Raw genomic sequence first — 24,079 nt, 5'->3', positions numbered from 1 at the left:
TTGATGGGTGATGCTGTATTCCTGTCTTACTGGTTGTTTGGCCTGAGGTGTCCAGCACTGGAGTTTGCAGGCAGTTAGATAGAGCTGGGTCCTGGTGCTGAGATGAGGATCTCCAGGAGGCCTCATTCCGATTGATATTCCGTGGGGTCTGAAGTTCTCTGTTAGTCCAGTAGTTTGGACTTGGAGCTCCCAACACAGGAGCATGGGCCCGACCTCCAGCCTGGGAACCAAGATCCTGCAAGCTTCATGGCATGGTTAAAAAAAAAAAAGGATGAAAGAAAGAAAAAAAGGAGCAGTACAATATCAAAGAATAAAAAATAAAATAAAATTAGAAAGAAAAAGAATATATTAGGAAAAATAAAACTATAATTGAAACAACTGCAACTAGGTAAAATAAAACCACAGCAGAAAAAAGGGAAAAAAAAGGGGGGGGAGGCAACAAGCCAAAAGGAGACATCATTAACAAAGTATAAAGAATAAAATAAAATTAGAAAAGTAAAAGATTTATTAGGAAAAATAAAAATATAAAAGAATCAACAAGGTAAAACAGAACCCCAATCTAAAAGAGGAAAAAAAAAAAAGCCTTGGGTGTGGAGGCGGAGTCTAGGTGGGGGGTGGAACTTAGGCAGAGGCGGGGTGGGACCTAGGCAGGTAGTGGGTTAAGTTTGAGTGTGGCACGGGGCCTCTGCTTAGGCCCTGCATGGAAGGGGAGAGGCACCATATGGAAAGAAGGGCCTCTGGAGTGTGGGGTTCCAGAGTTTGGATATAGGGCCCTGAGTGAGGGTGTGTGGGTGGGGTTTAGGCCCAGCTTGTGGGACAGGGTCTCCGAGTATAGAGATGGGGCCCTGGGTGGGGGTGTAGGGGCGGGGCTTGGACTCTGCGCGGCAGGAGGTAGGCTCCAAGGGCAGAGGATTAGGCCTGGGAGCCCAACAGCCTTCCTGGCGCCTAAGTGGACAGGGAAAGCACTCACCTCGTTCCCTTCTGTTCCTTCACGCTTCCCCCCACCGTCTCCTCCAGGGTCTACCCCATCCCCGCTGGACCCCTAACTGTGGGTGGGTCCCACTGGGTGTAGGAACTCTTTCCCTTCCCCAGCCACCACTTAGGGGTGCCGTCCTGGAGGTCTGGCCTTTACTTTTGCTCCCCTTTCCCTCCCTCCCACTCCCCCAGGACCCACGCAACTGGCAGGGGCCTAGGTGGGCAGAGGATCAGGCCTGGGATCTCAACAGTTTCCTGGGGGTCCAACTGTCTTGTCTTCTTTTGGATTATGAAAACATTTTTACTTATTCCATTTTTCTTCTTTATTCACGTTTTAGTTACACATTCCTACAATAGTTTTTAGTGGTTACCCTAGAGATTACAATATGCCTTCTTGATGTATTACAGTCTATCTTAAGTAAGTACTTTTGACTTTACCATTTCCTAAATAAGGCAAGAAACTTTGCAACAGTTAAACTGCATTTATCACCCTCCCACAGTTTGAGCTATTGTTACCTTTGTATTGTATTTTAGTTCTACATATGGGGTTATTATTGTTTTGATGTAAACAGTCAACATTCTTGTACATTTAACCACACATTTACCCTTTCCAGTGCTCTTCCACGCTAACATCTGATATCATTTTCCTTTAGCCTGAAGAACTTCATGGTGTTTCTTTTGGTTTACAGCTGCTGGCATTGAATTCTCTCATGTTTTGTTTGTCTGGAAACATCTTTACTTAACCTTCATTTTTATTTTTACATCTGTATTGTGGCATAATTTACATGTAATAAAATTCACCTACCTTTTAGATGTATAGTTTGATGAATTTTGGTAAATTGCATGCAAACATGTACAGTCATGCAGCCAGCCCCCCACAATCCAGTTTCAGTACACTTCTTTCACTCACCAAAAGCTCCCTTCTGCCCTTTGGCAGTACATCCTTTCCCCCAGGGAACCACAGATGTGCTTCAGGTCATTATAGTTTTGCCTTTTCTAGAATTCCATACAAATGGAATCATATAGTATGTTATGACTCTTGTGACTAGGTTCTTTCATTTAGCCTGATGCTTTTGAGATTCATCCATGCTGTTATGTGTATCAGTAGTTCATTCCTCTTAATTGCTGAGTAATATTCTATTGCATAGATATACTATATTTTGATTGCCCGTTCACTAGATGATGAACATTTGTATTATTACCATTTGTGGTTACTATGAATGCATATGCTATATTCAAATACAAGTCTTGTGAGGACATATTTTTATTTTTCTTAGGTAAATATCTAGGAATGAAATCGCTGGACCACATGGTACGTATATGTTTACCTAAAAAAAAACCTGCCAAACTGATTTTCCAAGTGGCTGTACCACTTTGCATTCCTGCTTATAATGTATGAGGATTCCAGTTTCTCCATATTCACCAAGGCTTCATATTGTCAGTCTTTTTAATTTCAGCTATCCTACTGGGTAAACTGTAGTTTTAATCTGCATTTTTCTAATGACTACAATTTGGGGCATCTTTTCATGGGCTTGTGGCCCAATAATATAGCTTCTTTGGTAAAATGTTTGCTCAAATCTTTTGTCCAATTTGTTTTTGTCGAGTCTTGAGAGTTATTTGTACATTCTGAATACAAGTCCTTTATCAGATACATATTTTGTTTTGCAAATATTTTCTTTCTACCTGTGGTTCACCTATTCATTTTCTTAATGCTGTGTTTTGATATTAGTATTGTGGATTATACTGAATAATTTTGAAATATTGAACTAACATTGCATTGCCAGGATAAACTTCCTTGATTGTGATGTATTATTCTTTTTATATATATTACTGGATTCAATTTGCTAATATCTTGTTGGAATCTTTGTGTTTCTGTTTATATGGTATATTAGTCTCCAGTTTTCTTTCCTGGTACTATCTTTGTCTGGTTTTGGTATTGGGGTAAAGCTGCCCTCATAAAGTAAGTTGGAAACTGTTCCCTCATCTTACATTTTCTGGAAGAAACTGTAGAAATAATGTTATTTATTCTTTAAACATTTGGCAAATTCACCAGTGGAACCATCTGGGTTTAGAGCTTTCTTTTTTGAAAGATTTTAAACCATGAATTCAATCTCTTTAATATCTATTTAATCTTTAGTACATCTCATAGTTTGTAATTTTCAAGAAATTAGTCAATTTAATTGAAGTTGTTGAATTTTTGTGTAGAGTTGCTCTTCATAGTATTCCCTTAATATTCTTTTAATGTCTATAGGGTCTGTAGTCATATTCCTCTTTCATTCCTGATATTGGCAATCCCTGCCTACTGCCGCCCTCCCACATTCCCCTCATGCTCGCTCTCTCTCTCTTTCTCTCTGTCTGGCTAAAGATTTATCAAGTTTTATTGAGTTTTTTGTTTCATTGATATTTATCTATTGGTTTTCTGTTTTCAATTTCATTAATTTTTGCCCTTATCTTTATTTTTTCCATTCTTCTGCTGTTTGGGGTTGATTTAGCTCATCTTTTTAAAAGTTTCTCAAGGTGGAAGTTTAGATTGTGGATTTGAGAACTTTCTTCTTTGCCAATATAAGCACTTAATGCTATAAATCTCTCTCTAAGCAATGCTTTAATTGCATCCACAAATTTTGATGTGTTGTATTTTCATTTTTGTTCAGTTCTAGAGATTTTCTAACTTTTGCTTTAGAAAAGTATTTTAAATAATTCAAGAGGAGAAGAATACTCTCATATTTACTTATGTATTTGTTATTTTTGTTGCTCTCTCTTCATTTCTGATATCCCAAGTTTCCTTCCTCTGGTATAATTTTTCTTCAGTCTGAAGGACTTCCTTTGGCAATTATTTTTGGGCAGGTCTGATGGCTCTTAGTTTTCCTTCATTGAGAATGTCTTTATTTCACCTTCCTTCCTGAAAGTATTTTTGCTGGATATAGAATTCTGGCTTGACAGTGTTTTTTCTTTCCTCACTTTAGGAATGTTGTTCCACTTCCTTCTGTCCTCCATAGTATCTAATAAGAATTCCAAGTTCTTATTAGAACAAGTTTAACTGAACAAGTTTAAGTTCAGTTCTTAAACTTGTATGCTGTTTGGAGTCAGCATGGGCATGGGCATATGCACTTAGAAGTGGGCCCAAGAATTCATAAGCAACTTTATGGGGTTGCTTTCCCAATCTCCTCCCTGTGGCAATCTCTTCAGTACTTTCTGGTTACCTGGAATTCTCCAACCAGAAAGTTGGAGCTTTTTATTGACTCTGTTGCACAATTTTTGCAATTACACTGATGTCCAGGATCAATCAGCAGGAGGACAGAGAGAAAACAAAAAGCAACAGGGGTCTGTCCCACACAGATGATCACAGCTCCTCTGATCAGAGATGAAGGTTCCCCTCCCTCAGCATTTTAGAACCCCGCAGGTCCAACCATCACTATAGATGCTGCCACTGCCGCTGCCACCATGGGATTTCTCAGGGGCTGGCATGTGAGAGAATGGAGAAAAGAAAAAAGGTGGGTTTCCCCGACTCTCTCAGAGCATTAGGAGACTCTTCTCTGTTCTTTGAGCCAGAGCTAGAGGGTTTCTCCTGGAGCTCCCTCTGTGCAGATGCCCACATTCAGGTTTTATGCTGCTTATTGGAGCAAAAAGATGACAAACTCACTTCCAGTTTGATGGTACTTCAAATTCTATTTCTCTTCCCCAATCACCAACTACTATTTAATTTTCAGAGTCCTCAAAAATCTGCTCTGTATATTATGTCCAGGTTTTTATTTTGTTTTGTTTTTAGCTGCATCCATTGTGGAATATGTGGAATACTCCATTGTACCTGGAATTGGAAAATTCTATCTTGTTTGAACCACTGAATTACTGTTGGGTCCCTGGTTACAGCAGCTAGGCCTATCCTAACTTACTGAGCCAATTCCACCATTCCTTTGTTCTTGCAATGCATCTACTCTGCAATCCTTTAACCTGGGATCATTCCTAAAATCCACCTATCTGCCCCCTACACCCAGAATGATGAGCTGGGCTGGAGAAAATTCATCCAACCATGTAGGCTGGTGGTCTTTCACTTGTTAAATATTTCTGCCCAGCTCTCTCCTGTTCTTCACAGAAATTACTATTAATGTTTGTCTTGGACCTTTATTGCTATCCTTTCACTCTCTCAGCAGATGTCTTTACCTCCTATGTCTTAGAGAAAACTAGGTAGCTTCTTACTGCTCACCTATAGATGCATCTTCCCTTCTGTTTTAAATAGGCATCCCTTTCCTGCCTCCTGTTGAAGGAGCTAATGCTTCTTATGCTTTGGATCCTATCTTCTCCTGCCTTCTCAATATTATTCATAAATTATTATCCCTCTTTCTTCCATCTTCCACTTGTCTTCTCCAAGGGCTCCTATACTGCAGCATATAATATGGAAAGTATTTATCTTATCTCAAATATTGCAAACATCTCCTAATACTCCTTTTGCATTAGTCAGATTAGTTAGATTGAGGTAATCTAACAGTGTTAACAATATTTGGATCTTTGATGCTTTACACACACACAAATTATTTTTTTACTCATGCAAAGTTCAGTGTAGGTGTTCTTGGTTGGGTGGCTCTCCTGGGCACCTCTTCTCTGACTCAGGGATCCAGGTTCCTCCCATCTTGTGACACAACCGTCTTCACAATGAGGCCTCCAGGGCTGCTGTGGAAGGGAAGACAGTATGAGGTAGATTCACTTAACCACCTTGGCTCAGAATGCCCTATACACTTTTACTCACATTCCTTTAGTCAGAGCTAGCCACATGGTTCCACCTGGAAAGATCTAGGAAATGTTGACACTCGTGGAGCAAATGCTTCCCTGCATCATGAATATTCAGTAGTCAGCCAACTATTTTAGCTACACTCCTTACCTCTGATCTTACCATATATCCATCCACACGGAATCTATCATGGTCTTCTTACCACAGATCTGATCATGTCACTTCCACGTTTAGCACCCAATTACTGCCGTCTGCCAACTGAATGAAATCCAAACCTTTTATCAAGGTATTCAATACCATTTAGGATCTAGCCCTTCCAGCCCTATCTCCTATAAGGTCTTGTCTTACGCATTAGTCCCATCAAACTGCTTCTAATTCCCAGTTATTGGGAACAAGTTACAATTACTGTTACTTGCCTCCTTACATTAGCACACACTCTTCCACTTTCTGAAATGTCCTTCTTTGCTGTATCTACTGGGAAAATTTCTACCTCTCCTTCAAAACTTGTTATAAGCATCTTCCTCTGTGAACCTTTTGTAGCCTTCTTTTTTTTTTTTTTAATCTTAGTTTGGCCTCGCCGTGGGGCATGTAAGTGCTTAGCTCGCCCCACCCCCATCCCCGACCAGGGATCAGGCCTGTGCCCCTGCAGTGGAAGCGCACAGTCTTAACCACTGGACCACCAGGGAAGTCCCTGTAGCCCTCTGTTTTAAGTAGAGTTGATCATTTAGTTTTGTGCCACAACTGAGCATCAGCAAACCTCCATGTAGTACCCATTTCACTGAGTTGAACTCATATTTTTATTTACCTGTCTCTCTTCTTTTAAACTATAAGCTCCTTGAGAACTGAGACCATGAGTTACTATCTTAGTATCTCCAGCGCCTAATACAGTGTCTGCCACATGATGGATGTTTAACAAATGTTTCATGTAATGCATAATTAAATGAATGAATAAATGATGTACAATTTAAAATATTTCTTACACTTAAATTTCAGTTTAGTGTTCATTCAATATTTAAAAGTTCTTGGAGAAAGCTATGAACTTGTGCTATATTTACTGTATCTTCTTTTAATGAAGAATGGCCGGCATTAACTTAAAGCCTTACAGATATACACTAACATAAATTCTTGATTTGGTGAGGGAAGCTTCTTCACACTCAATCAAAAAAGTTAATGAAAGTAATGCAAAAATGAGCTGAAGCTACAAGGTTACAGTGACTGATTCTTACTGATGCAGAAATAATATTGAACGTTTCAATTCTGGGAAGTCAAAGAGCACGGAGAACACTGATAAGACAGAGGATTTGGGTCATTGAGATGAAAAGTGTGAGGAAACAATTATTTCAGTCTGTAATATAATCATGAGAGGTGGGTGGGGAGCAAACATACTTTCCTGAACTTTTCCCTTCTGAACCATGAAAAAACAACTCAATTATAGTTAATATACATTTTGAATTAACTGTATTTCATTAATAATTCTTCAAAAACCATTGTTCATCTATGTTATATATATTATCTCTTAATTACCTAGACTGTTCAGTTAATCAGCTCATCATTCCATCTCTGACCAGTCTATATGCGTGGAGTCACTGTACCTTCAAAAACAATAAATAACAAACAAAACCCCCAAAACCAAATATCCTGATGCCCATGTTATCTCTTCTGAACCATAATCAGTTATTGCCACAGTTCAGGTGGTCTCCAGCTTGATCTGTGCTGAAACTTTGCCACCCAGGGGGGTGGAGGGGAGTCAGTGGGGAGCTGGAGTGAGGCAGGAATATTCTCTATCAAACTGAGTTAAGAATCAGGAGAACTGTCCCAGTTATAGGACTGGTGCAGAGCAGGAAAGGAGTCTGAAGAAGTCTCCGTCCTCATTTCTGACATCAGTTTTGGCAGAATATGGAAGCAACAGTGGGAGGTCTCCCTCTCCATGAATTTGGAGATCAGGGACATAAGGTCACCTTCTGAGTTGAACTAGTAAAATTCACAATGGATGTGGTTAGTCATCTGTGGGAGTAAAGCAAGAGACTGTCTGAAATGTGTGGCTCTCAGGAAACTCCAATCAAGGGAGGCAATCCAGATGTAATCAGAGGAAGGCAGGTCCAGAGTGTGAATGTCATCTCGTAGAAGATATTTAATCAACTGAATTGTACAATGCCTGGGGGAAGACTGTGTGAAGGTGGGTGAGGGTGTGGGCAGAGGGGAAGTGGTCACCTTGGACTACAGGAAATAAAAACCCAAGGCATCTGAACTCGGCAGTGCACACCCAAGCCCTATGCCAAGGAGAGACCCTGCCTTTTGTGGTTGCTATGGGACAGGAGCACCTCTTCTGATCTCTCTTCAGTATCCTGTGTTCATTCTGATCCTGGGACTGGCTGCCCTGGGCAGTGGGCATAAGCTTTTCAGTCCCTGGGAAGAAATGTCTCCCACTGTAAACTTGTACTATGGCTATGAGTAACCTCATGGATTTGAGTGATTCAAGTGACCCTGGATTCTGAAAACTTCTGAAAACCTGATGAGAGTAAACACTGGAATCTGGAAGGTGGTTAGTTCCTCAAGGGGATGCTACCCATGAGAACTCTGGGAGGCAGCTACAGCCTTCTTCCAGGAATGCACCGACCTCCTCTTCAGTCCTTTTCTGCCTTCCATGGACAGTACCAGAGTATACACTTAGGTCAAGGATTCTCAACCCCATCAGATCCAATGACCTATTTTTAAGTGAATGTTTTGTTAGGTCCCATTTATTATTCTGAAAAGAAATTCACAAGTTGTAAACCTCCTATACACATTTCTAAAAGTCAATACAATGTCCTAAATATAAAGATAAAGAAAAATTACTGGTAGAAGAGGAATAATTTATAATTAAATAATATGTACTGGAGTATATTAATATTTAGGGATGACTAACTAGCAGGTAGAATGAAGCAGTTGCTTTGAGATCCGAGTGAACGTGACAGAGATAAATGGAGACAGAGACACGTGTGCAGACAACTCAAATTACAAGAGCAAATTGCTGGCAGCGAAGTGCTTTTCTGAAATTGTGACTACTGTTGGTAAAGTTCTGAACAAATACAGTGCAATTTTCTCTTCCTTTAAAAATGCCTAGGAGGTGTTTGCAGAAAAGTCAATGTATATTAAAATATGCAGAAGTAACTTGTATTTCCAAGTAAAATGGGATTGAGTTTCACAGCCAGATAATTATAAACAGGTTTTTCCACACAAATGTCCAGTGTGACTTTTGAAGGTTGCACAGGACACACGACACTTGTTGGTGTAGTGCCCGTGCTGTACATGATCAAATAGCCAGCATCCTTGGCTCCTCTCCATAAATGTCACTAGTGCCCCTCCTAATAATTGTGACAATCAAAAATGCCCCCTGGATTTTCCAATATATCTCCTAGGGGGTAGTAACACTCCTATTGAGAGAAACTGACTTACGTGAACAGGAATCAATATGAGGGTCCAATAAGGCAAATGTGCCTTCCTATGGCACAGTCATTCCATGAGCTGGCATCACAGATCACCCCATGGTGGAAAGAAGGGACAAGGGTGGATGAAAGTTGGGTAGAGTACCTAGTGCTAGAGGAAGAAGCAGAAATCCAGGCAGAACAATAAGTCTGAACTTATGAGGGGAAACCAGGATAACAGTTCACCTCTGGGACTTGGGCCAACATACAGAGAAAGGCCAACATAGAAAGAAATGGGGCTCTGGGGCCACAAGGGCACCCAGGTTTGTTCTTGGTGCCAGATACTGCAGATCTGGCTGAAAGGGAAGAATTTAGGTCAACGTAGGAGCCCAAAAGTAGTGACTTGGTTCCTAGAATGTGGGTCTGGAAATGTGACATTTCCAAACTCCTTATGCATAGCCTCAGCCAGAAACAACTCAACGTCAGGCATGGGCTTAAGTCTTCTCAGATAGTAGCAGCTGAGAAGAAAGCAAAGGCAGGAGAGACCAACAGCCACAGTTTCTCAATGCCATGTGATTGAAGAGGGTATGTCTACACAACTTTTGATTTTCTTACATTAGAGTATTTTTTTGTCCTCTCTTAAACACATATGAATCAACCCATTCTTCAAACAAAAATATATGTTCAAGAGAACAAGATTTGGGCATTCATAAACCATTCCTCACGCTGCCCCTACATCATCTATCTGTTGCTTTGCTGTGGGTGGACATAATACAGCTGCCTGGAACTCAGATTTGGAGTCCATTTCCAAAAGTGGGGTCATAAAGGCATGGACATAAATCGCAGCAATGCTTATACTGAATACCACAGTTTACAAGGGTAAGTACGTAACTTTGCCTGGAGCCCAGACCAAGGCCAGCCCTACAACCCATGCTTTGTGACTCAGGAGCAAAACAACACTCACACAAACCAGATACTCCCCAAAGACCATCTCAACAGGATGATGCCTCATCTCCCATGACTGTTCCCAAGGTCCCATCCAAGACCATTATCTAATCTCTGCTCAGGACTCAAATTACCTAATGTTTTACTTCATTGGATTAAGCAGGCTCCTTTGTGCATACAGTTCCTGAAAAAAAAAAAAAAAAGATGCTCTCATTTCAGTTACTTCCCTTTCAGAGGTCTTACTACTTCATCCATCCCATGTTCATTATAGTGGATGGTCATGAGAACAAGTTCAGCTGTATAGTCCTTGATGGAATGTATTAGCAAAATTGAGTCTTAAAAAGAAAGAGAGAGAGAGAGAAATAAAAGCATTCTGTGCATGAAAAGAATTTTCCATTTCAGCCTGTAAATTGAGGGAAGAGACTAAAGAAATTATCTGCTATTATAAAATATTCAAGGAGACAGCTGGCAATATATATTTTTCTTCTAGAAGCTTCAATCCAATCATGGTTAAGGTATTGCTGAATTACATACCTGAGGTCCCAATTCATTGTGCTGACCTCTCACTTGTTCTCTGATGCCTTCCATCCCTCCACTCTTTCCCACTCTCTCCTTATCCCTCCTATTTCCATATATACACCACCCTACAAGCCTATCTCTGTCCCTAGCTTTTGAGCACATGCCTGGGTATTTGAGGGCCGCTTACCTTCTGGTTGTTCCCTCGGTGCCACTGACCAAGGATTTGATTATCTGGTAGTTTAAGATCTGAGATGCCACCAGAAGTAACTCTGGACAAGGCACTCTGAAAAGGAAGAACATCTGCATGTATGTGCTAATATATTTCTCTGTGCTTTTTCCTATATGAATGTGTCCTTAGGATTTTCTTCCTATATGTATCTCAATTTAAAAACCTAAATCCAGCATGTATATGTATTGCGGATTCACTTTGCTGTACAGTAGAAACTAACACAATATTGTAAAGCAACTATATTCCAACAACAATTTTTTAAAAAATAAAAAATAAAAACCTAAATCCAGATCCACTTCCCTATTCAGAAAGCTTTAATGGTTCCCTGCTGCCCACAAAAATCAAGATCCTCTGTGATTTTCCCCCAACACACCTTTTCAACAAATCAATTTCTTTAGCCACAATGAAAGAAGCTGTATAAAGCGGTGGCTGGATGTATAGCCTTTGGGCTCAAATCCCAGCTCAGTCACTTATAGTTTGTATCCTTAGGTGAGTTACTTAAACCTCTCTACACTTCAGTTTCCTCAACTGTAAAAGTGGCTTAATAATAGAAATAGTTTGAATTGCATGAGAATCAAGAGAATTCATAAATGTTAGTTGCTGAGAACAATGTCTGATACATGATAAGCATCATCTACTATTATGATTATTACTCACTACCCTCAATACATTTGTATTTTTCTATTTTTGTATCTTTTCTTACAGTTGCCAATTTCTGAAATGCTCATCCCTTCTCTCCACTTCCCATCCTTTAAGGTCCTGATCAGATTTTTCCTTTTCCACAGACTTCCCTGGCCTGTGCAGTTCATGGTGTTCTTTTGTGCACCAGTACGCAAATTATCTATTCCAATAGTGTTGCAAATGGTCATTTGTTGCTTCACGGCACTTCTTATATTGCTGCCTTATAATATAATCCAAATATAATTTCACCTGGTCTCCCCAAGTTGGCCTATGAGTCCTTTGAAGGCAAGGACTCAGACCAGTTTTTGTATAGAGCTCAGCACCTGGTAGATTGCCTTCCTAATTATAGCTGAATAAATATCTGTTTGTTTGACTTGATTGATCCACAGATTGAACATAAGTTTGCTGGATGCTTTCAGAAGTGGTGGGCTAAAGGGAGTGCAGAAGAGTTGGAACCTTAGTTATTCACTTGCAGAACATTTATGAAGTGTCTGTGCAAGGCTCTCCACTTCCACCTTGCACCTGACAGGGTGTCACACCCACCCCTAGGAGGCACCAGGACTGATTAATGGATGAGATTAGGTGCTGTGTTTGGCCAGAGGGTGCAAGGTTGGTAACCAGAAAGGCTTTTAGAATAGCAATTTGGGGGGATGCAGGGAGGCAGAGACAGAGTTCCCAGTCCTGGCTGTAACATCAAGAGTCTCCTAAAGAGCAGCTGCTTCCGCAAAGAAGTTTTGCAAATTCAGATCTTCCTTGCTTGGTTGTTCAGAGTTGCCCCTGGCTGGAGACTTCTGGCGTATAAAAGGGCCAGGGTCAGGTAAGATAGGAGAAGAACTAGCAAGGCATGGTATTGGGTCAAGACTTCCGGGTTCTAGTCCAGGTTGTTTCACTAACTTCCTGGGTGGCCTTGGACACTTATATCATCACCATATTCTTAAGTTCCCTCATCGTTCAATGAGGGTGTTGGATGAACGTGTAATCTCTAGCATGCATGTTATCTCTAATCTTCTATCACCTTAGGAGTCTTCTCATAGTGGAGTCATTGGTAGCTACCAGGGGAGAGACAGAGACCTCCTTCAGCTGGAATTAAGATTCTTCTGGCCAGTGGAGCTCAACTCTGTGAGCCCCTAGGGTATGGGATGGTCTTATTTATTGGGAGTGGCCCTGCTTGCAACAGTCTTGGAATCCTTCTCCTTCTCCACCAAATCTGGGAAAGTAAGGACTTGGGATATAGGATAATGAAGAGATGTCAGGGTAATAATGGGGCAAAGGTCTTAAGCTGGGGCCATCCCTGTTTATCAAGTCGACTGTCTTCACCTCTGGATTATCACTGAGTGTTCCCTCCTTGTGGTCCTGACAAAAGGACTGAAATCACAGTCACTGATGAGGGTAGGGGTCTAGGGACATGAAGCAAGACTCTGCACTGAGGTTAGGTGCCAAGTGTGCACAAGTGGTCAGAGAACCCACACAGGCCTTGGGCTCAGCCCTGTTGGTTCATTCCCCAGACCTGCCCATCCCTCCTGCTGGCAGAAGGCACTCTCTCCTTCCAGTCACCCAGATGTCCTTGGCAGCTTTCCTCAGATGCTCTGGCTGCTCCTGTCTCAGCACTCCTTTTCCTCTCAGCTTTAGCTCAGAGCAGACCCTCCCAAAGTAATTCATCTTTACTCCTCAGCTAAGACAGCCAGTAGGTCTTCTTTACTTACATCAGGCTCCTGAGGCATGAGATCACTGAGGCCATGTCTCTTTGTACCTATGAGCCCATCTTGTGCCTGGAAAATCATGCTGAGGAGAAGGATATTGCTGTTGCCATCAGGGGAAATTGTGCTGTATTCTAGGACTTGAGGAATAGTCTGGCAATCAGATTACTGTCTAGGGCAGAACTAGTAAAAGGATAACAGTTCTTTTGGGACAAGTGGTCAAATGTGGAAACATACATCTGTCCCATTTATGTATTTCACATTCTTACTTTGTTTTTCCCCTCCTGGCAATGCAACAGCCCCTGCTAGGTGCTTGGCTCTGTGACACTTGCTGGAGGGGTATAGGAGGGAAGAGAAAACACATGACCTGAACCGCCAAGGAGTTTGCAATCTAGTCAGAGAAACAAGGTGTTCACACATTTGCAATAGTTCATAGGGTGGTTGAGAGTAAGGGGATTTTACCTGGGGTCCATGTTGAGCTTAAGCATCTAAGAATCCCAAGTTCATTTTTCTAGATAGATGATCCATAATTATCTGATTTCAAAAGCACACTAGACCCTCCCCCACAAAAGATGAAGAACTGAGCTCAAGTTAGCAGACCTGGGCTGCAGTCCTGGCTTTCTACTTTCTGTCTGTGTAATAACACATTATCTAACCTCCTTGATCCTCAGTTTCTTAATCTCCAAAATAGGGAGAATAATTTCTGTCCTACCTATCTCATAGCATGGTTGTGAGGATCAAATGAGGCAAGCATGTGAAAGTGCTTTATAAATCATAAAGCACCACACAGGTAAAAGGTATCATTAATATTTAAAGCCAAAACACAAGGCCATACAGAATGAGATAACATAGAGTTTATGGGAACCTAAGACATGTTTGCACAAATATTTTCCTCTTGCAGATAATGAAATCAGACCCAGAGTGGATAAGTGGCCCAGGGACAAACAGCTAATCTGGGACACAGCCAAGACCAGAGGACAGCCTCCCAGGGCTCTGCCCTGGAACCGCAGGGGGAGCCAGGCAGCCAGCGTTCAGCAGCGCTCTCTGAGTCTGTGCTCCTGGGGGCCCCGTTTGCTGCAGGCTGGGCTTCCTGCTCCCTCAGCCACGTGGACAACACTATCTGGCTAATCGTGGATTTATTCACCTCCTCACTCTACTCTGCTCCAACCCCTGTTTCCATCCCTTACCATGCAGTCAACCCCTATAAAAATGGTTTCCAAGAGGAATCTGTGTTTCCTCTTACATCATCACCAAATAACTTCTGCCTCTCTGGAAGAGACCCAGAGATAAGGTGAGGTCAGCTTATGTGCAAAAGTGAGAGGCCTGGTAGCCAATCCAAGTATTGCAGACAGAAGTTTTGTGAGCACGGACTCTGAACAACCATGTGCCAAGATGGCTCACATCTTTGCAGGCAAAGATTTAGGCACAAGTTTTGAAATGAATAACACAGAGGTGGCTTGATAGAAGGGGCCCTGGCATGTTGGTGAAAGGTGGGCCAGTGGGAACTGTGGGTCTTGTATCTGTCTATTTCTTTCCAGCTACTGCTAAAGGCCTCTAGTGTTACATGAGTTCTTTTCTCTCCCAATCTAGAAGAGAATCTGGGGAGCCAAGTTCTCCAGGTCATGCCTGTGTCTACGCCGGGTGTCACCTGCAGCCCTGCAGAGCACAAAGGCTGCTTCTTTCAATAAAGGCCTCTGGAGGAGGGTGCCCGGTAAAACTCTGTGACCCATTCTAGTGTTTAACTGTTGTCAAATCTTCAAAAGTGGGCCTTACAATGACCTTAAGATACCACGTTGGCAGTTTGTTTATTTCCTCTGGTTCATACTAATTAGAGGTGGAGAACAGCCACTCACCAAGTTTTCCACTTAAAAGCATGCTTTTAAATACTTGATCATAATGCACCCCCTTAACCTACACTAACCTAGACCTAATAATTTAAAAAACATTTTATGCGCTAACTTGATTATAATCTTCTTCGACTGTTCTATAATCCCTGATATCTGACCCGAAGCTCTTCAATCCCACCCCCTGCAAAAACAAACAAACAAAAAAACCTCTCCCGCAAGGCTTCCCTCTCCTTTCCAGGCACCCACCTCTCTTCCCTTCCTAAGAACCTTTCCATCTTCAATTCACTAACATTTGAACAGCTGCACAAGCACAAAGTGTTTAATTTGGGAACTGTCTGTGGGAAGGAATGCTTTGTAAGTTTCCAAAGTAATGCAAAAGCTTAATTTAGAAAGTCATATAACAACTCTTTTGGCTCTGGAAGTCACAGAGATTATGGATTGCACTGCAGAGGCAACCTGCCTGATGATGTTAGCACTTTGCAGCACTGGGTTTTTCTGCAGCAGTTTCATTTTTATTCCTGTTCAGAGACATAGTGGGTCAGTCCAACTGAAGCATTCACTCCCTGAGGACAGGGCCTATGTCTTGTTCAGCCTCTCTGTGTGGTCAGGGCCCAGCAAGGGCAAGCAAGTCGTCAGTGCCTTTAAACGTTGGATTGTATTGCCTGTCTGCCCCCCACTCCCTACATTGGTCTTCAACTTGGTCCAAACAGGTTCTGAAACTAGGAAATGATAATGGCTACCAAGTATTGAGAAGGGCAGAAAGAGGGGTGATCAGATCATACCACCACTACCTTCCTTGGCTACAGGAGGCTGAAAGAAAGTTAAAGTGCTAAGATTAAAGAGTCTCATGTCCTACCTGATCTCATGTTAGAATCTGCCTCTCAGGGATACACATAATTAGGGTCTGAAAAATAATGAGAACCTGGATAGAACAAGATAAATCTGGACATAGGATGGGTCCTGGGAGACTCATCCTAATGAGGGTGCAAGCACGAAATGTAGAAATGAGGAGGATACTTCACCACCACCACCACAGTAGTCGCAGTACCTGGGGCTGGAACTGAGACAGTGCCTGCTCAGTGGCATTGCCCAGAGCCCTCTGTATACAGTCCATGCTCAGGGCCCTCATTTGACCTCTGTGGGGTCCAGGCAAAGCATACTTTTGTAAGATGCTAGGGGTGCTTCTTGACTGTCATGGGATATTCTGGAAACTTAAAACACATACTCAGTTGCATTTCTTGAGTCCTCAGTGCCCAAAACGCCAGAAAAAGAATTTAAACTTTGTCCCCCAAAGGGGTCAGATATATACAGACTGTGTATAAGCTAGAGGTCCCGTGGTGTCAGTCTGCAGAAAAAGAAAGACAATGAGTAAGATCCCTGAGGGAAAGTCACCATGATCTTAGATACTCTGGCAGAGTAGACCAGGTCCAGCTGGAGCACCTGATATTGGAGGACAAGAGGTTTCAGGTAGAGCGCAAGGCTGAGCTCCTCACCAGTTTCTCACCTGGAGCCCCCTGACCCCAAATCCCAAGAGTTCCAGTGTGTTCTGGGCTGGGTCTTACTTAAGAAACGAAAAACTGTGTCACTAGAGGTATAACTATTCTGGACCTGAAACACCTTGTTGGGCTGGTCAGGGAGGGAGATGACCCCTGGAGGTCAATGGTTTTGGGGAGGTGGGCAGCAGCTGGGCAACAGCAAATGGACAACAGAGAATTATAGGATGGCAAGGGCAGCAGGCCTAGAGACAGAGACAGGAGACTATACACAGAAGACATGACTGAACTGTAAGTGCTGGCAGGATTAGCCACTTTTGCTGTATAGCATATTTTAAATTTTATTCAAAGTGTTAGTTTTTGCCAGATCTTAAAATCTTTCAGAGCTCAGTCTGCAGTAGTTTCATCTCCATTTATTTTTCATTAACATTTACTAGTGGGCCTAGAATGATAGAGAAAAAACAAGAAGGAAGCATAGGCAGAAACACATATTCAGAGGAAATGGGAATTACAGAAGGAGATACACACAAAGAGATACTGAGAGAGTTTGAGACAAGGGATTAGAAATAGAGGAGGACAGAGAGAAAGCAATTTGGGAGGGAGAAAAAAGAGGGAGAGACCTATTAAGATATCCAGGACCCAGCTAGTGTTCTGTGAGAAGCTAGCTGGGTCCCCTAGGATGAAAATCAGGCCGTCTTGGATTGAGCGTCCCAGGATTAAGAACCCAAGAGAAACCACAAAGGTTCACTGTTTTGTTTATCGGGAGGTTTTGGCTCCTGGCAACCTGGGCGCTGGCATTCTGACACACTGCCCGAGCTCCCCCTGCTGGCGGCTCTGCAAAATCTCACCATCCGGCTCCGAAGTGGAATAGCATTACGTAAGTTTTTTCGAGGTTTGCCCGCCATTTTGTCTTTTTTTTTTTACCTTTTTAAAACTTTTTTTTTTTTTAATTTAAAAAATTTCTCAAGTGCTTGGTTCTCCAAAGTCTGCTGTCTAATGCTGGGGTTTGAATTCCCTAACTGATTGCTACCGTCCTAACACCCGGTGAGGGCAGTCCTGGAAGACCCTTACTAACAAGGGTGCAAGCAGGAGGCTGGCTGAGCAAACATTTATCGAACCTTGCTACATACAAAGTGCTGTGGAAAGGCCTGAAGGGAGTTCATTTGGCCGTTAGCCTTCTCTCCTCAAAAGTGACTGCTAGAATTAAACTGGCCTTCTGGGCTTGGGGTGAGGGCACTCCCCTGCTTTCCAACAGAACCAACGGGATCGGCCTTCCAAAGTCCTGAGAAGAGCCTACTAGGGCAACAGTGACGGCCTCCCTCTCTCTTTTGTTTCTTCTCTTTCTCCCCGTTTGTCTTCCCTGCATGAAGAAGAGGAATTGCTATGTGCAAAGCCCCTGGGACAGGAAGGAGAGAAACACAAGACTCACCAATTACCAAACCGATTTTACTGCTAAGAATAACCTTTATCTCTGGGAGGAAAGGCAGAAGACCTGTTTCTCTCTCCTCTCTCCCAGGTGGATTTTAAAGGGGCATCAGCACCCACTCATATTAATACACTGAGCCCTGTCTTTCCTCAAGCACTTAAGTTCTGAGTCACAAAGTCTGGAGAGGGGCAATGTGCGAGGAGAGAACTTGAGTCCAGAGGACCAGGGAAGGAGGTGAGGGAGGAGGCAAGAGGGAAACGGAGGGGATGAGAAAGAACAGGACACGGGAATCTCTGTTACACCCGAGCTTGGGGCTCTGCAGCCCCAAGCAGACTGACAGGGGTAATCAGACCCTTGGGGTGAGGGTGACCGTGTGGTGGGCAGTGGAGCCCCCACTCTGGCTGAACTTGAGGATCAAGTACTTGGGGGATGGGACAGATTTGCAGACCTCTGGCTACTGTGTATGCTCATAATAAGGAGCCCTCGTTCCTACCCCCCCCCCCCAATTCAGAGGTTAGAAACCCAAACCATCTCTCTAAAAATTAAGTTTTCTGCTGTGTTTCTCTCAAGGCAGAAAGTATAAGTGTTCCTAAAACATTAGGTCAGAGGCATAGGGTTGTTTTCAAGGACTCTAGAATATCAGAAAGGATTCCCTTCCTTTGTTAACTAAAAACTAAACAGATTTTTACAGTTAACTGCATTGCAGAAAGCAGATAACAGCCCTCAGAAAAATGGAGTCACTTCTTTAGTCCCCTGTTCTGTCCTTACCCACTGTTTCTTTCGCTTATCCACCTTCCCTCCCCTAGCTTCTTCCTTTCCTCTTATCACTGGTTCAGACTTTTGCTCACACTGTCTCATGGTCTCCCCGGGCTCTGGCTTCCTTCCCCACTCACCTTTCACATCCTCCTGCACCTGCTTTCCTGACCAGAGTGCTCATGTGGAAAGAACAGAAGAAAGGATTGCCAGGTCTGCTTGGGATCCCCAAATGCCTGATGCCCTGCAGCCTTCTAACAGGGCAAATGGATACCCTACAGAATGTGAGGAGAATCAGTCTCTGCGTCTTTCTTTACTCACCACTCAGTCTACAAACCACCTCTGGAAAACTATTGGCCAGTTAACGGCCCATAAATCGCACTATCTCCTATCTCGAACAGCCCTTTTCCGCTTCTACCATAGGAAAGCATTTTAGTGACTCATGAGTCAATATAAGCAGGAGGGCCTGGGCAGGCACTGCATAAATACAAATAATGGTTATTTATCACAAATTAAAGTGGCTCATAAATATAACCAAAACTGGCCCAGTTCTGCTACTGTTGAATAAAAGGAGAAAACCTACAAACATCAAAAAATTAAAAAATAAAAGAGGAATGCTCTGCAGAAGAGGTCATTTCTTCGTATTTCTATAGCTAAATAAATTGTAGCAATTTGCAAAATGCTCCTGGAGAAGAGATGATTTTAGAAGAAACCTCCTCAGCGGCTCTCTGGTGAGTCTGGGCCGCCCGCGACCAGCAGAGGGCAGACTTCAGTTATAAACAGGAGCCTTCAGAGTGGCTGGATGGTGGGGAAAGGGCAATTTAGGATTCCAAGGTTGTAAACTGCTTATTCCATGATACGCATACCATCAGAGATCATAGTCCAAGATTCTTGACAGGATATGAGGGACTAGATTTCAAGGAATCGGTTATAAGCACAGAATGACATAACTGTAAATGTTCCTTTGTTTATAAGAAAAGGCTGGTTCTGCATACCTCCTCTGGGTGCTGCAAGCTGCTATTAATTGTGAGCCACTGCAGTGACTTGTCCCCATTCTGGTCTGCCACAGTCCTTCAAAGCTGCATATTGTTTAGAGTGGAGATGTTTGGGCTTTGTATCTGACTTGGAAAAGCAGGTGCTGTGTCCAGGACTTGGTGAAGAAGTTCCTGCTATTGGTCATTCCCTTTTGTTTAATGAACATAGAGAAACCTGTTCCTTGGGAAATAGATAAGAATGACGACCATTAGAAATGTTTCTTTAAGATTTGAGCCAGCCTAGCAACTCCACTTCTAGATATATATCCAAGAGAATTGAGAACATATGTCCACACAAAAACTTGGGCAGGAATGTTCATAGCAGCATTATTCATCATAACCAAAAAGTAGAAACAACCCAAGTGTCCAGTGACTGATAAATGAATAAGCAAAAAGGGGGGAAGGACTGATACATGTTAAAACATGCATAAACCTGGAAAACTTCATGCTAATTGATAGAAACCAGTCACAAAGCACGACATATTGTGTGAGTCCATTTGTATGAAATGTCCAAAATAGGCAAATTCATGGAAACAGAAAATAGATTAGTGGTTGCCAGGGGCTGGGGAAAGGGAGGACTGGAGAATGACTGTTAATGTGTATGTGATTTCTTTTGAGGGGGTGATAAAAATGTTCTGAAAATAGACAGTGGTGATGTACAACTCTGCAAATAAACTAAAAACCACTGAACTGTATACTTTAAAAGGGTGAATTATATCTCAATAAAAGTATTATTTAAAAAAAGATTTTGAGCAGGGTAGATGTTATAGAGGGAAACTCAGAGCAGGAAATAAGGAGAATATAAAGAGAATATTTGACTCTAGGAGAGCCAGTCCTATCCCCAAGCTAAAAAATATTTTATGAGAAAACAGCAGATTCAGTGAAGATTGGAAATAGAGGTAGCCCAACTCACTACAGGAAGCAAGGAGAATTATCCACAAAGTGGAACTGATCCTGCATCTTCTCCAACTGCCTAACTTGTAAAGGGTTGAACCTCTTTGATCATGCAGTCATGGTAACATGGGTGCTATTTCACTCAAGGCAAGAGGGCCACCTTTGTGCTGATGTCAGGGTGACCCCCTGTGTAGAGGGAAATAAGGGAGAATCACACACCTCAGCGCACAGTAACAGGAAAGACTCCCCAAGATCTCCGGAGCTGGCGAGGAAGGAAGGTGGTAATACTTAAGTCACCAGCTCAGTTGCTGGGGGCCTCACAGTCACACCTGAATTCCAGGTGTATTATCAATAATGCCCACAGAGTCTAGAAGCTCGTACTTTGTTCCTCCTGTAGCCGCCGCACAGCATCTTGCAGAGCCTGAGCCTATAAGAACTCTTAGTAAGTACTTGAAAAAAGTGGAGGAATGAAGAAATAGATGAGCACACAAGTGAAAAGCCCCAGTGATGTGCCCTGGGATGCCTGGGGCCATGGCCAGGTACGGCCTTGGTCAACACATGAGGAAGAAAGACAAGAAGAAATGACTTTATTCACCCACTCTTTATCAGAAGATAAAGATGATTCAAAGATCACTGGGTCTGCCTTGTTGAGTCCTGAAGCATTACGCAGGGCAAGGTCCCAGGCACGTCTGAACACGTCCTTCTAGAACAGCATGCTTGATATGTCTTTCATTTCTCACCTTTATCCAATTCCTGGAGAGAAACTGTAATATGTTAATATCATTGTGTGCTAGTGAGTCAAAATTTGTTTCACTTCTAAGATGCACTGTGAAGAAACTCTATGAAAGTGTATGCCTTTTAAAATTTGTGTTTACTGATTTAAAACAAAAAAAGCACCTTGCAGTTCTGTAATTGCTTATGGTGACCAGGGAGAGCAATGATACTGGAGCGTAGTAAATATTTTCCAGCCCTGTGTTTTTCTCCAAGTCTGGTCCTCTGGGTGAATGTTAACGCATTTTAGGGAAGCAGGGACTATGTCTAAGTATGTCTTATGAAACCTGCTTAATTACAGATTCCACCAAGAGATGGGAACTCAGTAACTATTTATGTACCTAGAGCTTCAAATGGGCATTGGAACCAGAGCTCAAAACACTTCCAATTATGCAGTAAGTATGGGGTTAAAATCCACGGGCCAAATACCAATTGTTTTTAATAAATTATGAGTTCAGGAGTAGAAAGAATTAGATTTGGGAGTTGGGCAGGTCTGGATTTAACACTTGGCTATTTCCTTCTGTTATTCCTTTAGGAAATGTGTATTGATCTCCTACTATGTACCAGGTACTGTTAGGCATTGAAAATAGAAGCACGAATGAGAGTCAGTCTCTATCCTCGGAGAGCTTAACAGTCCAATAGCTACATAAAATACTTATCTTTAAAAAGTTGCTAAACCTCTCTGCATCCAAATCCGTAGGATGGAAAAAAAAGATGATTCCTAAATTTGAAAGTTGTAGGAAGGATTGAGTTGAATAACAAACAAAATGCCTAGGATACTGCATTTTAAAAAACGTTGCTTCTTTTTCCCTTATGTACACCCACTGGTAACACTTCATCATTTGCTACCACACTCTACTAACTGTCTTTAATTGAACATTCACCAAATGGGTCAGGGTCAACCCCAAAGCAAGTCCATCAGGAAACAGTAAGCGTTAGAGTTGGGAATATGGGGGTTGGTGTCAGAGAGGTCTTCATTAGAAACCAACTCTGCCACTTGCTGATTTGGGGCAAGTTATTTAACCTCTCTAAGCTTCACTTTCCTCCTCTGTGAAGGAGTAGGATAGGGCTAAGAACCCTATCCTCATGGAGTTGTTGGGAGGTTAAATGAGAAAGACCAGAGTACATCACAAGTAGTAATAATAAAGTGTTATTTGGTGAAATCTTTGTTACATGTCATATATGTGTGTTGATTTATGTATTGTGATGTTACAATTTAAAACACACTTTCAACTGTGGGCCGTGGTCCAAAAGAATTTAGAGCCACTGCTACTGCTTTAAGACATGATCTGTGTTGCCTGCAATTTAAAAAATCACACTAATTTTCTTTTCTAATTGAGATAAAATTGGTATATAACGTTATATAAATCTTAGGTGTACAACATTATAAATCAATATTTGTATACACTATAAGGTGATCACTACCATAGGTCTAGTTACCATCCATTGCCATACAATTGATTCCCTCCACCCATTTCACCCTCCCCCTACAAACCCCTTCCCCTCTGTTAACCACCAGTCTGTTTTCTGTATCTGTGAGTTTGTTCTACTTTGCTTGTTTTGTTTTTTAGATTCCACATATAAGTGAAATCATATGGTATTTGTCTTTCTCTGTCTGACTTACTTCACTTAGCATAATACCCTCTAGGTCCATCCATGTTGCTGCAAATGGCAAAATTTCCTTCTTTTTATGGCTGCATAGTATTCCATGGTGTGTGTGTGTGTGTGTGTGTGTGTGTGTGTATACATACACACAATGATGAAGTTGGCTATTATTATACTCAAGGTTCTAAGACACAATGTCTTTCTGAAGAGAAGCTGTATGTATATACACACACACCCCACATATTCCTTATCCTTTCATGCATTGATAGACACAGGTTGTTTCCATATCTTGGCTACTGTAAATAATGCTGCAATAAACATAGGGGTGCATATATCTTTTCAAATTTGTGTTTTCATAGTCTTAAGATAAATACCCAGAAGTAGAAGCATAGCTGGATCATATGGTAGTTCTATTTTTAATTTGTTGAGGACTCTCCATACTGTTTTCCACAGTGGCTGCACCAATTTACATTCCCACCAACAGTGTTCAAGGGTTCCCTTTTCTCCACATCCTCTCTAACACTTATTATTTCTTGTGTTTTTAATAATAGCCATTCTAACAGTTGTAATATCTCATTGTGGTTTCGATTTACGTTTCCCTGATGATTAGTGATGTTGAGCATCTTTTCATGTGTCTGGCGGCTATCTGTGTGTCTTTGGCAAAATATCTATTCAGATCTTCTGCCCCTTTTAAAATTGGGTTCTTTGTTTCTTGTTGAGTTATGTGAGTTCTTTACACATTTTGGATATTAATTCCTTATCAGATATATGATTTAATTTGCAAACATCTCCCATTCAGTAGGTTGCCTTTTCATTTTGTTGATGCTTTCCTTGGCCACGCAGAAGCTTTTTAGTTTGATGTAGTACTGTTTGTTTATTTTTGCTTTTGTTTCCCTTGCCTTTGAAGTCACATCTTAAAAGAAAACATTGCTAAGATCAATGTTAAGGAAATTACAACCTATTTTTTCTCCTAGGAATTTTATGGTTTCGAGTCTTACTTTTAAGTCTTTAATCCATTTTGAGTTGATTTTTGTGTATGGTGTAAGATAGTTGTCTAGTTTCATTCTTTTGCCTGTGGCTGTC

At 41.9% G+C, this 24,079-nt stretch overlaps 1 long non-coding RNA gene across 4 annotated transcripts in view; it reads right to left on the bottom strand.

Moving 5' to 3' along the window:
• Positions 1–1,305: 1,305 nt before the first annotated feature.
• Positions 1,306–24,079, bottom strand: part of LOC136794262 (uncharacterized) — a 43,974-nt gene continuing 21,200 nt past the window's right edge. The window contains exons 1-4 of one of the 4 annotated variants that reach the window (XR_010840760.1): positions 19,688–19,903; positions 10,754–10,849; positions 10,182–10,231; positions 1,306–5,640 (exon numbers count right to left, since the gene is read on the bottom strand). This is a non-coding gene — a long non-coding RNA (uncharacterized lncRNA). Of the gene's footprint in view, positions 5,641–10,181; positions 10,232–10,753; positions 10,850–19,687; positions 19,904–24,079 lie in introns of those variants that run through there. The other 3 variants (XR_010840759.1, XR_010840762.1, XR_010840761.1) reach the window with 3 other exon arrangements.

Source organism: Kogia breviceps, chromosome 5, assembly GCF_026419965.1.
Source record: "Kogia breviceps isolate mKogBre1 chromosome 5, mKogBre1 haplotype 1, whole genome shotgun sequence".
In the NCBI taxonomy this organism is placed as follows: Eukaryota; Metazoa; Chordata; class Mammalia; order Artiodactyla; family Physeteridae; genus Kogia; species Kogia breviceps.
The sequence above is the reverse complement of the archived record's forward strand: the minus strand, read 5'-3'. Positions and strand labels throughout refer to the sequence as shown.